This window comes from Cherax quadricarinatus, chromosome 68, assembly GCF_038502225.1.
Source record: "Cherax quadricarinatus isolate ZL_2023a chromosome 68, ASM3850222v1, whole genome shotgun sequence".
Classification (NCBI taxonomy): Eukaryota; Metazoa; Arthropoda; class Malacostraca; order Decapoda; family Parastacidae; genus Cherax; species Cherax quadricarinatus.
The window spans coordinates 13,366,149-13,378,018 of NC_091359.1; the positions used below are offsets into that span (position 1 = coordinate 13,366,149).

An 11,870-nucleotide genomic window follows, 5' to 3' on the forward strand; every position below is an offset into this window, starting at 1 on the left:
ATAAAGGATTCTTACCGTGTGTGTTGTTCATGGCAGGAGCGACGGAGAGACGTCATCCGTCCGCCGATAGATGGCCGGCCTCTCAGCAATCAGGACTCGCACTCCTATGGATTTAGCGCTTCTTTCAATGTAGTATTGTTACCACCACTACCACTGTGTGTACGTATAAATGGACACCACTTCTACTACCACTACCACCACTACTACCACTACTACCACTACTACTACTACCACTACTACCATCATTCCTTTTATCATAACAATGTAAATACCGCTGCTACCACCACTACCACCACTACTACCACTATCCCCACTACTACCACTACCATCACTACTACCACTACCATCACTACTACCATTACCAGTACTACCACTGCCACCACCACTACTACTACTACTACTACCACTACAATCATTCCTTCTATCATAACAATGTAAATACAGCTGATACCACCACTAAAAAACTACCACCACTACTACTACTGCTGCCACCACTACCACCACTACCACCACTAAAAAACTACCACCACTACTACTACTACTGCCACCACTACCACCACTACCACCACTACCACCACTACCACCACTACCACCACTACCACCACCTCTCCTGCCATCATTCCCTATATCACAACAATGTAAATACCGCTGCTACCACCACTACCACCACTACCACCACTACCACCACTACCATCACTACCACCACTACCACCACTAACACTACTACTACCACCACTACCACTATTACCATCATTCCTTCTATTATAACAATGTAAATACCGTTGGTAGAATTACCGACAATATATAAAGTAAAAGGACACAAGTGCAACTAATGTGACATTTATTGTGGCAACGTTTCGCTCTCCAGGAGCTTTATCAAGCCATTACAAACAATACATGGACACAGAGGGTATATAAAGGCTCAGAGTGAGGTGAATACTAGTGAGGTACCATTTCGATGTTCACTAGTGGTAGTAGTAGTAGTAGTAGTAGTAGTAGTAGTAGTGGTAGTGACAAAAGTAATACAATATGGTAGAGCAATTAATTCGTACATGAGTAAAAGGATATAAAAGCTATTACTTGGGTAACATAAAAATAGGTTGGACAAATATAGACTGGAATGAGGCAGCTTGTTTCAGTGTTCACTCTCTGTGCTTTGTGTAGTATAACAGGAGAGACTATGTGATGGCAGGGTTTACTGTTTTCAGGAGGATTCTTGCTAAGACTTCGGAGATGGTGAAGCTGCCGTTGTTTTGTTTAATTGTATTCGAAACAGCGATCAGTGCTGATTCGAGGCACTTGCGTCTGCGGAAATTAGTTTCTTTGATCACTAATTGGGCGTCTCTGAATTTCATGAGATGATTGGAGGAATTTCGGTGTTGTACACAGGCGTTGTTCAGGTTATCGTTCCTACATGCGTAAATGTGTTCATTGAGGCGGGTGTCGAGGTTTCTGGCTGTTTCACCTACGTAAATCTTGTCACAGCCTCCACAGGGTATAGTGTAAACTCCTGCATTGACTGGTTCGTGGTGCTTGGATTTTGTCCTGGTTATATCCTTTATTGAAGTGCTAGAAGCGATGGCGACTCTGGTGTTAGCTTGTGAAAGTGCTTTTGAGACGTTCCGTGCAACCTGACTGTTGGGAAGAATTATAACTTTGCTGGGAGTGGTGTTGATGCGTGGAGAATTTATGATCTGAAGAGCTCTTTTCTTGCAGTCTTTGATGAAAAAAGAAGGAAAATGTAACTCTGTGAATGTTTGGTGAATGTATGTACACTCCTCGTCAAGAAACTCAGGACTACAAATTCGGTATGCTCTTAGGAAAACCCGATGATGATGCCTCTTTTGGTCTTGGTATCTTGACTGGAATAGAAGTGTGTGAGATCATTTTTATTGGTGGGTTTCCGATAAACTTGAAATCTTAGGTTGTTGTCTACTTTGTGAATGAGGACGTCGAGGAAAGGTAGCTTGTCATTGGACTCTTCTTCTAGTGTAAACTGGATCGCCGGTTCAACTGCGTTGAGCCTTGCCTGAAGATCCCGTACATCAAAACGTTTTGGAGTTATTACGAGGACATCGTCCACGTAACGTAACCAAGTGACGCTTGAAGGGATGATGTTGGCGAAGTGTTCGGACTCTAGGTGTCCCATGTATAAGTTGGCTAGGACGGCACTGATGGGGGACCCCATTCCCATGCCGTAGGTTTGTTTGTAGAGCTTGTTATTGAAAGAAAAACAGTTGAAATTAACACAGAGTTCAATTAAGTCAACAAAATCTCCGGGAGGTAGAGGAAGATTAAGGTCCTGATTGACTTTACGTCGTAGAACCTCGATGGCTTTTTTGGTAGGTACTTTTGTGAAGAGGGAAGTCACATCCAAACTGCTTAGTTTCTTGTTACGGATGGAGAGGTTACGGATGCGGTTGAGAAGGTCACCTGAGTGTTTAAGATGAGAGGGGCTGATGGTCCCCAGAAGGCAGGAAAGATGTTTGGCAAGAACTCCGGCTAGTTTGTGTGGAGCACTGCCTATTCCTGACGTGATTGGTCTGAGAGGAATATTGTGTTTATGGGTCTTGGGTAAACCATACATGTGTGCTGGTTTAGGGTTGCTTGGTAACAAGTACAGAAGTTTGAGTATTTGTCTGGTTTTGTATAGAAAATCTTTGGTGAGCGTCTCCCACTGTTGAGTGCTGATGGGTTCGTATGTAGATTGATCATTCAAAAGGTCCATCATTTTAGTGTTGTAGTCACTGGTGTTGAGGATGACGACTCCACCTCCTTTGTCGGCGGTGGTGACGATAATGTTGGGGTCGTCGGCGAGGTTCTTAAAGGGCAGTGATGTATCGTCTAGGAAGATTAGAAGTAGAAGGTTCACATAAAGCTGCAGTGAGAAGGCCCTGTATATAACCCTTCTGGAAGTTGCTGTCACTGTGTCTATGGTTCCTGGTAACTAGATTAAGTTGATAGTTAGGTTTGCGTATGTTGGTGGTAAATTTGAGTCCCAGACTCAGTGCTTGTTTTTCGTAGTCGGTTAAGGTGCGTGACGATAAGTTGTTTATCAGGGATTCACGTCCCATTTCCTTCCATCGACTGTTAGAGCAGAGGTACTGAAGTTTGCGATTGAGTTTGATCTTCTGCTGGAGGTTAGCTTCACCATCTCCGAAGTCTTAGCAAGAATCCTCCTGAAAACAGTAAACCCTGCCATCACATAGTCTCTCCTGTTATACTACACAAAGCACAGAGAGTGAACACTGAAACAAGCTGCCTCATTCCAGTTTATATTTGTCCAACCTATTTTTATGTTACCCAAGTAATAGCTTTTATATCCTTTTACTCATGTACGAATTAATTGCTCTACCATATTGTATTACTTTTGTCACTACCACTACTACTACTACTACTACTACTACTACTACTACTACTACTACCACTAGTGAACATCGAAATGGTACCTCACTAGTATTCACCTCACTCTGAGCCTTTATATACCCTCTGTGTCCATGTATTGTTTGTAATGGCTTGATAAAGCTCCTGGAGAGCGAAACGTTGCCACAATAAATGTCACATTAGTTGCACTTGTGTCCTTTTACTTTATATAATGTAAATACCGCTGCTTCCACCACTACAACGATTACTACCACCACAACCACTACTACCACTACAACCACTACTACCACCACAACCACTACTACCACTACAACCACTACTACCACTACCAGTCTCACTACAACACCTACTGATGCAAACACTATCATCCTTCATGCTACAATTTCAAAAATCGCCTCAGTAGCAAATACTGTCACCATCACTGCCACCATCACTGCCACCATCACTGTCACCATCACTGCCACCATCACTGTCACCATCACTGTCACCATCACTGTCACCATCACTGCCACCATCACTGTCACCATCACTGTCACCATCACTGCCACCATCACTGCCACCATCACTGTCACCATCACTGCCACCATCACTGTCACCATCACTGTCACCATCACTGTCACCATCACTGTCACCATCACTGCCACCATCACTGTCACCATCACTGCCACCATCACTGTCACCATCACTGTCACCATCACTGCCACCATCACTGTCACCATCACTGCCACCATCACTGTCACCATCACTGTCACCATCACTGTCACCATCACTGTCACCATCACTGTCACCATCACTGTCACCATCACTGTCACCATCACTGTCACCATCACTGTCACCATCACTGTCACCATCACTGTCACCATCACTGTCACCATCACTGCCACCATCACTGCCACCATCACTGTCACCATCACTGCCACCATCACTGTCACCATCACTGTCACCATCACTGTCACCATCACTGTCACCATCACTGCCACCATCACTGTCACCATCACTGCCACCATCACTGTCACCATCACTGTCACCATCACTGTCACCATCACTGCCACCATCACTGTCACCATCACTGCCACCATCACTGCCACCATCACTGTCACCATCACTGCCACCATCACTGTCACCATCACTGTCACCATCACTGTCACCATCACTGCCACCATCACTGTCACCATCACTGTCACCATCACTGCCACCATCACTGCCACCATCACTGTCACCATCACTGCCACCATCACTGTCACCATCACTGTCACCATCACTGTCACCATCACTGCCACCATCACTGCCACCATCACTGTCACCATCACTGTCACCATCACTGCCACCATCACTGCCACCATCAATGTCACCATCACTGTCACCATCACTGCCACCATCACTGTCACCATCATTGTCACCATCACTGCCACCATCACTGTCACCATCACTGTCACCATCACTGCCACCATCACTGTCACCATCACTGCCACCATCACTGCCATCACTGTCACCATCACTGTCACCATCACTGTCACCATCACTGTCACCATCACTGCCACCATCACTGTCACCATCACTGCCACCATCACTGTCACCATCACTGCCACCATCACTGTCACCATCACTGTCACCATCACTGCCACCATCACTGTCACCATCACTGCCACCATCACTGCCACCATCACTGTCACCATCACTGTCACCATCACTGCCACCATCACTGTCACCATCACTGCCATCACTGTCACCATCACTGTCACCATCACTGCCACCATCACTGTCACCATCACTGCCACCATCACTGCCACCATCACTGTCACCATCACTGCCACCATCACTGTCACCATCACTGCCACCATCACTGCCACCATCACTGTCACCATCACTGCCACCATCACTGCCACCATCACTGCCACCATCACTGCCACCATCACTGCCACCATCACTATAACTATCACCATCTCTCACCATTTCTCATGTAATCACTATCCTTGCCATCACGTAAAGAGAATGTCAAGGGATTTGGAGGAGTGGTCTGGGAGTGTGGAGTGGTGTGGGAGTGTGGAGGAGTGGTGTGGAAGTGTGGAGGAGTGGTGTGCGAGTGTGAAGGGATATGGAAGTGTGGAGGAGTTGTGTGGGAGTGTGGAGGGATGTGGGAGTGTGAAGAAGTTGTGTGGGAATGTGGGGGAGGGGTGTGGGAATGTGAAGGAGTGCTGTGGGAGTGTGAAGTAGTGGTGTGGGAGTGTGGAGGAGTGGTGTGGGAGTGTGGAGGAGTGGTGTGGGAGTGTGGAGGAGTGGTGTGGGAGTGTGGAGGAGTGGTGTGGGAGTGTGGAGGAGTGATGTGGGAGTGAGGAGGAGTGGTGTGGGAGTGTGGAGGAGTGGTGTGGGAGTGTGGAGGAGTGGTGTGGGAGTGTGGATGAGTGGTGTGGGAGTGTGGATGAGTGGTGTGGGAGTGTGGAGGAGTGGTGTGGGAGTGTGGAGGAGTGGTGTGGGAGTGTGGAGGAGCGATGTAGGAGTGTGGAGGAGTGGTGTGGGAGTGTATAGGAGTGGTGTGGGAGTGTGGAGGAGTGGTGTGGAAGTGTGGAGGAGGGGTGTGAGAGTGTGGAGGAATGGTGTGGGAGTGTGGAGGAGTGGTGTGGGAGTGTGGAGGAGTGGTGTGGGAGTGTGGAGGAGGGTGTGAGAGTGTGGAGGAATGGTGTGGGAGTGTGGACGAGTGGTGTGGGAGTGTGGAGGAGTGGTGTGGGAGTGTGGAGGAGTGGTGTGGGAGTGTGGAGGAGTGGTGTGGGAGTGTGGAGGAGTGGTGTGGGAGTGTGGAGGAGTGGTGTGGGAGTGTGGAGGAGTGGTGTGGGAGTGTGGAGGAGTGGTGTGGGAGTGTGGAGGAGTGGTGTGGGAGTGTGGAGGAGTGGTGTGGGAGTGTGGAGGAGTGCTGTGGGAGTGTGGAGGAGTGGTGTGGGAGTGTGGAGGAGTGGTGTGGGAGTGTGGAGGAGTGGTGTGGGAGTGTGGAGGAGTGCTGTGGGAGTGTGGAGGAGTGGTGTGGGAGTGTGGAGGAGTGCTGTGGGAGTGTGGAGGAGTGGTGTGGGAGTGTGGAGGAGTGCTGTGGGAGTGTGGAGGAGTGGTGTGGGAGTGTGGAGGAGTGGTGTGGGAGTGTGGAGGAGTGGTGTGGGAGTGTGGAGGAGTGCTGTGGGAGTGTGGAGGAGTGGAGTGGGAGTGTGGAGGAGTGCTGTGGGAGTGTGGAGGAGTGGTGTGGGAGTGTGGAGGAGTGGTGTGGGAGTGTGGAGTAGTGCAGTGTGGTTTAAAAATATATTATCGATTTGTTATTGAAGATTTTCTTTTAAAACATAAAAAATCTGTGAAGCAGCAGTGTGGTACAGCCGTACTGTCCGTGACTAAGTACAGGAAGCACAGTGTGGTACAGCCGTACTGTCCGTGACTAAGTACAGGAAGCACAGTGTGGTACAGCCGTACTGTCCGTGACTAAGTACAGGAAGCACAGTGTGGTACAGCCGTACTGTCCGTGACTAAGTACAGGAAGCACAGTGTGGTACAGCCGTACTGTCCGTGACTAAGTACAGGAAGCACAGTGTGGTACAGCCGTACTGTCCGTGACTAAGTACAGGAAGCACAGTGTGGTACAGCCGTACTGTCCGTGACTAAGTACAGGAAGCACAGTGTGGTACAGCCGTACTGTCCGTGACTAAGTACAGGAAGCACTGTGGTACAGCCGTACTGTCCGTGACTAAGTACAGGAAGCAGTGTGGTACAGCCGTACTGTCCGTGACTAAGTACAGGAAACAGTGTGGTACAGCCGTACTGTCCGTGACTAAGTACAGGAAGCACAGTGTGGTACAGCCGTACTGCCCGTGACTAAGTACAGGAAGCACAGTGTGGTACAGCCGTACTGTCCGTGACTAAGTACAGGAAGCACAGTGTGGTACAGCCGTACTGTCCGTGACTAAGTACAGGAAGCACAGTGTGGTACAGCCGTACTGTCCGTGACTAAGTACAGGAAGCACAGTGTGGTACAGCCGTACTGTCCGTGACTAAGTACAGGAAACACAGTGTGGTACAGCCGTACTGTCCGTGACTAAGTACAGGAAGCACTGTGGTACAGCCGTACTGTCCGTGACTAAGTACAGGAAGCACTGTGGTACAGCCGTACTGTCCGTGACTAAGTACAGGAAGCACTGTGGTACGGCCGTACTGTCCGTGACTAAGTACAGGAAGCACTGTGGTACAGCCGTACTGTCCGTGACTAAGTACAGGAAGCAGTGTGGTACAGCCGTACTGTCCGTGACTAAGTACAGGAAGCAGTGTGGTACAGCCGTACTGTCCGTGACTAAGTACAGGAAGCACAGTGTGGTACAGCCGTACTGTCCGTGACTAAGTACAGGAAGCACAGTGTGGTACAGCCGTACTGTCCGTGACTAAGTACAGGAAGCACAGTGTGGTACAGCCGTACTGTCCGTGACTAAGTACAGGAAGCACAGTGTGGTACAGCCGTACTGTCCGTGACTAAGTACAGGAAGCACAGTGTGGTACAGCCGTACTGTCCGTGACTAATTACTGGGAGCACAGTGTGGTACAGCCGTACTGTCCGTGACTAAGTACAGGAAGCACAGTGTGGTACAGCCGTACTGTCCGTGACTAAGTACAGGAAGCACAGTGTGGTGCAGCCGTTCTGTCCGTGACTAAGTACAGGAAGCACAGTGTGGTACAGCCGTACTGTCCGTGACTAAGTACAGGAAGCACAGTGTGGTGCAGCCGTTCTGTCCGTGACTAAGTACAGGAAGCACAGTGTGGTACAGCCGTACTGTCCGTGACTAAGTACAGGAAGCACAGTGTGGTGCAGCCGTTCTGTCCGTGACTAAGTACAGGAAGCACAGTGTGGTACAGCCGTACTGTCCGTGACTAAGTACAGGAAGCACAGTGTGGTACAGCCGTACTGTCCGTGACTAAGTACAGGAAGCACAGTGTGGTACAGCCGTACTGTCCGTGACTAAGTACAGGAAGCACAGTGTGGTACAGCCGTACTGTCCGTGACTAAGTACAGGAAGCACAGTGTGGTACAGCCGTACTGTCCGTGACTAAGTACAGGAAGCACAGTGTGGTACAGCCGTACTGTCCGTGACTAAGTACAGGAAGCACAGTGTGGTACAGCCGTACTGTCCGTGACTAAGTACAGGAAGCACAGTGTGGTACAGCCGTACTGTCCGTGACTAAGTACAGGAAGCACAGTGTGGTACAGCCGTACTGTCCGTGACTAAGTACAGGAAGCACAGTGTGGTACAGCCGTGCTGTCCGTGACTAAGTACAGGAAGCACAGTGTGGTACAGCCGTGCTGTCCGTGACTAAGTACATGAAGCACAGTGTGGTACAGCCGTACTGTCCGTGACTAAGTACAGGAAGCACAGTGTGGTACAGCCGTACTGTCCGTGACTAAGTACAGGAAGCACAGTGTGGTACAGCCGTACTGTCCGTGACTAAGTACAGGAAGCACAGTGTGGTACAGCCGTACTGTCCGTGACTAAGTACAGGAAGCACAGTGTGGTACAGCCGTGCTGTCCGTGACTAAGTACAGGAAGCACAGTGTGGTACAGCCGTGCTGTCCGTGACTAAGTACATGAAGCACAGTGTGGTACAGCCGTACTGTCCGTGACTAAGTACAGGAAGCACAGTGTGGTACAGCCGTACTGTCCGTGACTAAGTACAGGAAGCACAGTGTGGTACAGCCGTACTGTCCGTGACTAAGTACAGGAAGCACAGTGTGGTACATCCGTACTGTCCGTGACTAAGTACAGGAAGCACAGTGTGGTACAGCCGTACTGTCCGAGACTAAGTACAGGAAGCACAGTGTGGTACAGCCGTACTGTCCGTGACTAAGTACAGGAAGCACAGTGTGGTACAGCCGTACTGTCCGTGACTAAGTACAGGAAGCACAGTGTGGTACAGCCGTACTATCCGTGACTAAGTACAGGAAGCACAGTGTGGTACAGCCGTACTGTCCGTGACTAAGTACAGGAAGCACAGTGTGGTACAGCCGTACTGTCCGTGACTAAGTACAGGAAGCACAGTGTGGTACAGCCGTACTGTCCGTGACTAAGTACAGGAAGCACAGTGTGGTACGGCTGTACTGTCCGTGACTAAGTACAGGAAGCACAGTGTGGTACGGCCGTACTGTCCGTGACTAAGTACAGGAAGCACAGTGTGGTACGGCCGTACTGTCCGTGACTAAGTACAGGAAGCACAGTGTGGTACGGCCGTACTGTCCGTGACTAAGTACAGGAAGCACAGTGTGGTACGGCCGTACTGTCCGTGACTAAGTACAGGAAGCACAGTGTGGTACGGCCGTACTGTCCGTGACTAAGTACAAGAAGCACAGTGTGGTACGGCCGTACTGTCCGTGACTAAGTACAGGAAGCACAGTGTGGTACGGCCGTACTGTCCGTGACTAAGTACAGGAAGCACAGTGTGGTACAGCCGTACTGTCCGTGACTAAGTACAGGAAGCTCAGTGTGGTACAGCCGTACTGTCCGTGACTAAGTACAGGAAGCACAGTGTGGTACAGCCGTACTGTCCGTGACTAAGTACAGGAAGCACAGTGTGGTACAGCCGTACTGTCCGTGACTAAGTACAGGAAGCACAGTGTGGTACAGCCGTACTGTCCGTGACTAAGTACAGGAAGCACAGTGTGGTACAGCCGTACTGTCCGTGACTAAGTACAGGAAGCACAGTGTGGTACAGCCGTACTGTCCGTGACTAAATACAGAAAGCACAGTGTGGTACAGCCGTACTGTCCGTGACAAAGTACAGGAAGCACAGTGTGGTACAGCCGTACTGTCCGTGACTAAATACAGGAAGCACAGTGTGGTACAGCCGTACTGTCCGTGTCTAAGTACAGGAAGCACAGTGTGGTACAGCCGTACTGTCCGTGACTAAGTACAGGAAGCACAGTGTGGTACAGCCGTACTGTCCGTGTCTAAGTACAGGAAGCACAGTGTGGTACAGCCGTACTGTCCGTGACTAAGTACAGGAAGCACAGTGTGGTACAGCCGTACTGTCCGTGACTAAGTACAGGAAGCACAGTGTGGTACAGCCGTACTGTCCGTGACTAAGTACAGGAAGCACAGTGTGGTACAGCCGTACTGTCCGTGACTAAGTACAGGAAGCACAGTGTGGTACAGCCGTACTGTCCGTGACTAAGTACAGGAAGCACAGTGTGGTACAGCCGTACTGTCCGTGACTAAGTACAGGAAGCACAGACAAGGCAGCAGAGATGTGTCGCCTATGTTAGTTACATAGTTCAAGTGTGGCTTGGTGTAGCGCTTTGTTTGTGTTAGTGACGATGGATGGTGTTGGGATAGGTGTTGGGTATTGAGGGAGGTGATGGAGGAAGGTGTGGGAGGTGGAGTAGAGAGAGAGAGAGAGAGAGAGAGAGAGAGGGAGAGAGAGAGAGAGAGAGCGGTCCCCATCACAGCCAGTGTTGGGGTGTGTGTGAAGCGGTGAACACAGACCCAGCAGGTCCCAGTGTATGTGTGGGTCTGTCCTGTCTCTCGGACCCGCGACAAACCTGCTTCGAGCATTCTCGTAGATGCACTCTCGTAGGGAAAGGAAATTCCTGCGCAGAGCCTCTAGTGAACCGAATTGCAAATCTCTGGTACCGTACGGAGTGCTGAGCTTGGGCTGACAGCCCAGTAACATGTGTAAGACCAACCTAACGAGGTAAGTTAAACATTAACAGTAAATGTTAATTAGGATCAGTGAGGAGGATGTTAAAGTTATTATGACTGTCAGTGGCGAGGATTGTTACTGGAAATTAATGGTGGGGAAAGTTGCGACTGGGATGTAACTGGGAAGCAGTGAGATGAGTGATGCTGACATCTCTGATGTTGACACCCGTCAAGGGAGATTCTTTGATGCTGGTGAGGGGGGCTCTTGATTAAGGGAATTGGATCTGCGTTCTAATTCCCTGATTTAAGCCTTGCACCCCCCTCCACCACACCCCACAGGAGCTGCATAATCCCTACGGGTTTAGCGCTCCCCATGATGATGATTATGATGACGATAATAATAATAATAATAATAATAATAATAATAATAATAATAATAATAAAAATAATAGTGAATTTTTCAGTAGTGAGACGTAATTATGTGCGTCAGGTTAATATCAGTGATGATGATGTCACTGTAGAAGTCACGGAGAGACCAGCTACATCACTTGCGATGTCACCGAGAAATATTGATGTACTATGTACTATGAATAGGATCATTGTAACACAACCCGGACATAGGAGACCAACTTAGGTAGATGTTTCGCCCCAACACGGATAATTAGCATGTTCAACAGACAAGCGCAAAAGTTCATTGTATTTCAATTGTAACTGAGTATTGAACGTGTAATGAGGAACCAGAGTGAACTTTGCACAAGTGAACATTTCCAGACTGGAAGATGATTTATATAAAGTTGTGAACTAATAACTGTCTGTTCTGATGTGCGTATGTAACAC

General features: G+C 49.2%; 1 protein-coding gene across 3 annotated transcripts in view; it reads left to right on the forward strand.

Annotated features, from left to right (window-relative positions):
- The first annotated feature begins 10,859 nt into the window (after positions 1-10,859).
- The window catches only part of LOC128697755 (QRFP-like peptide receptor), a 250,823-nt gene continuing 249,812 nt past the window's right edge, over positions 10,860-11,870 (forward strand). For all 3 annotated transcript variants that reach the window (XR_011393938.1, XM_070099687.1, XM_070099688.1), the window contains exon 1: positions 10,860-11,085. The gene's annotated coding sequence lies outside the window, so the exon portion shown is untranslated. The remainder of the gene's footprint in view (positions 11,086-11,870) is intronic.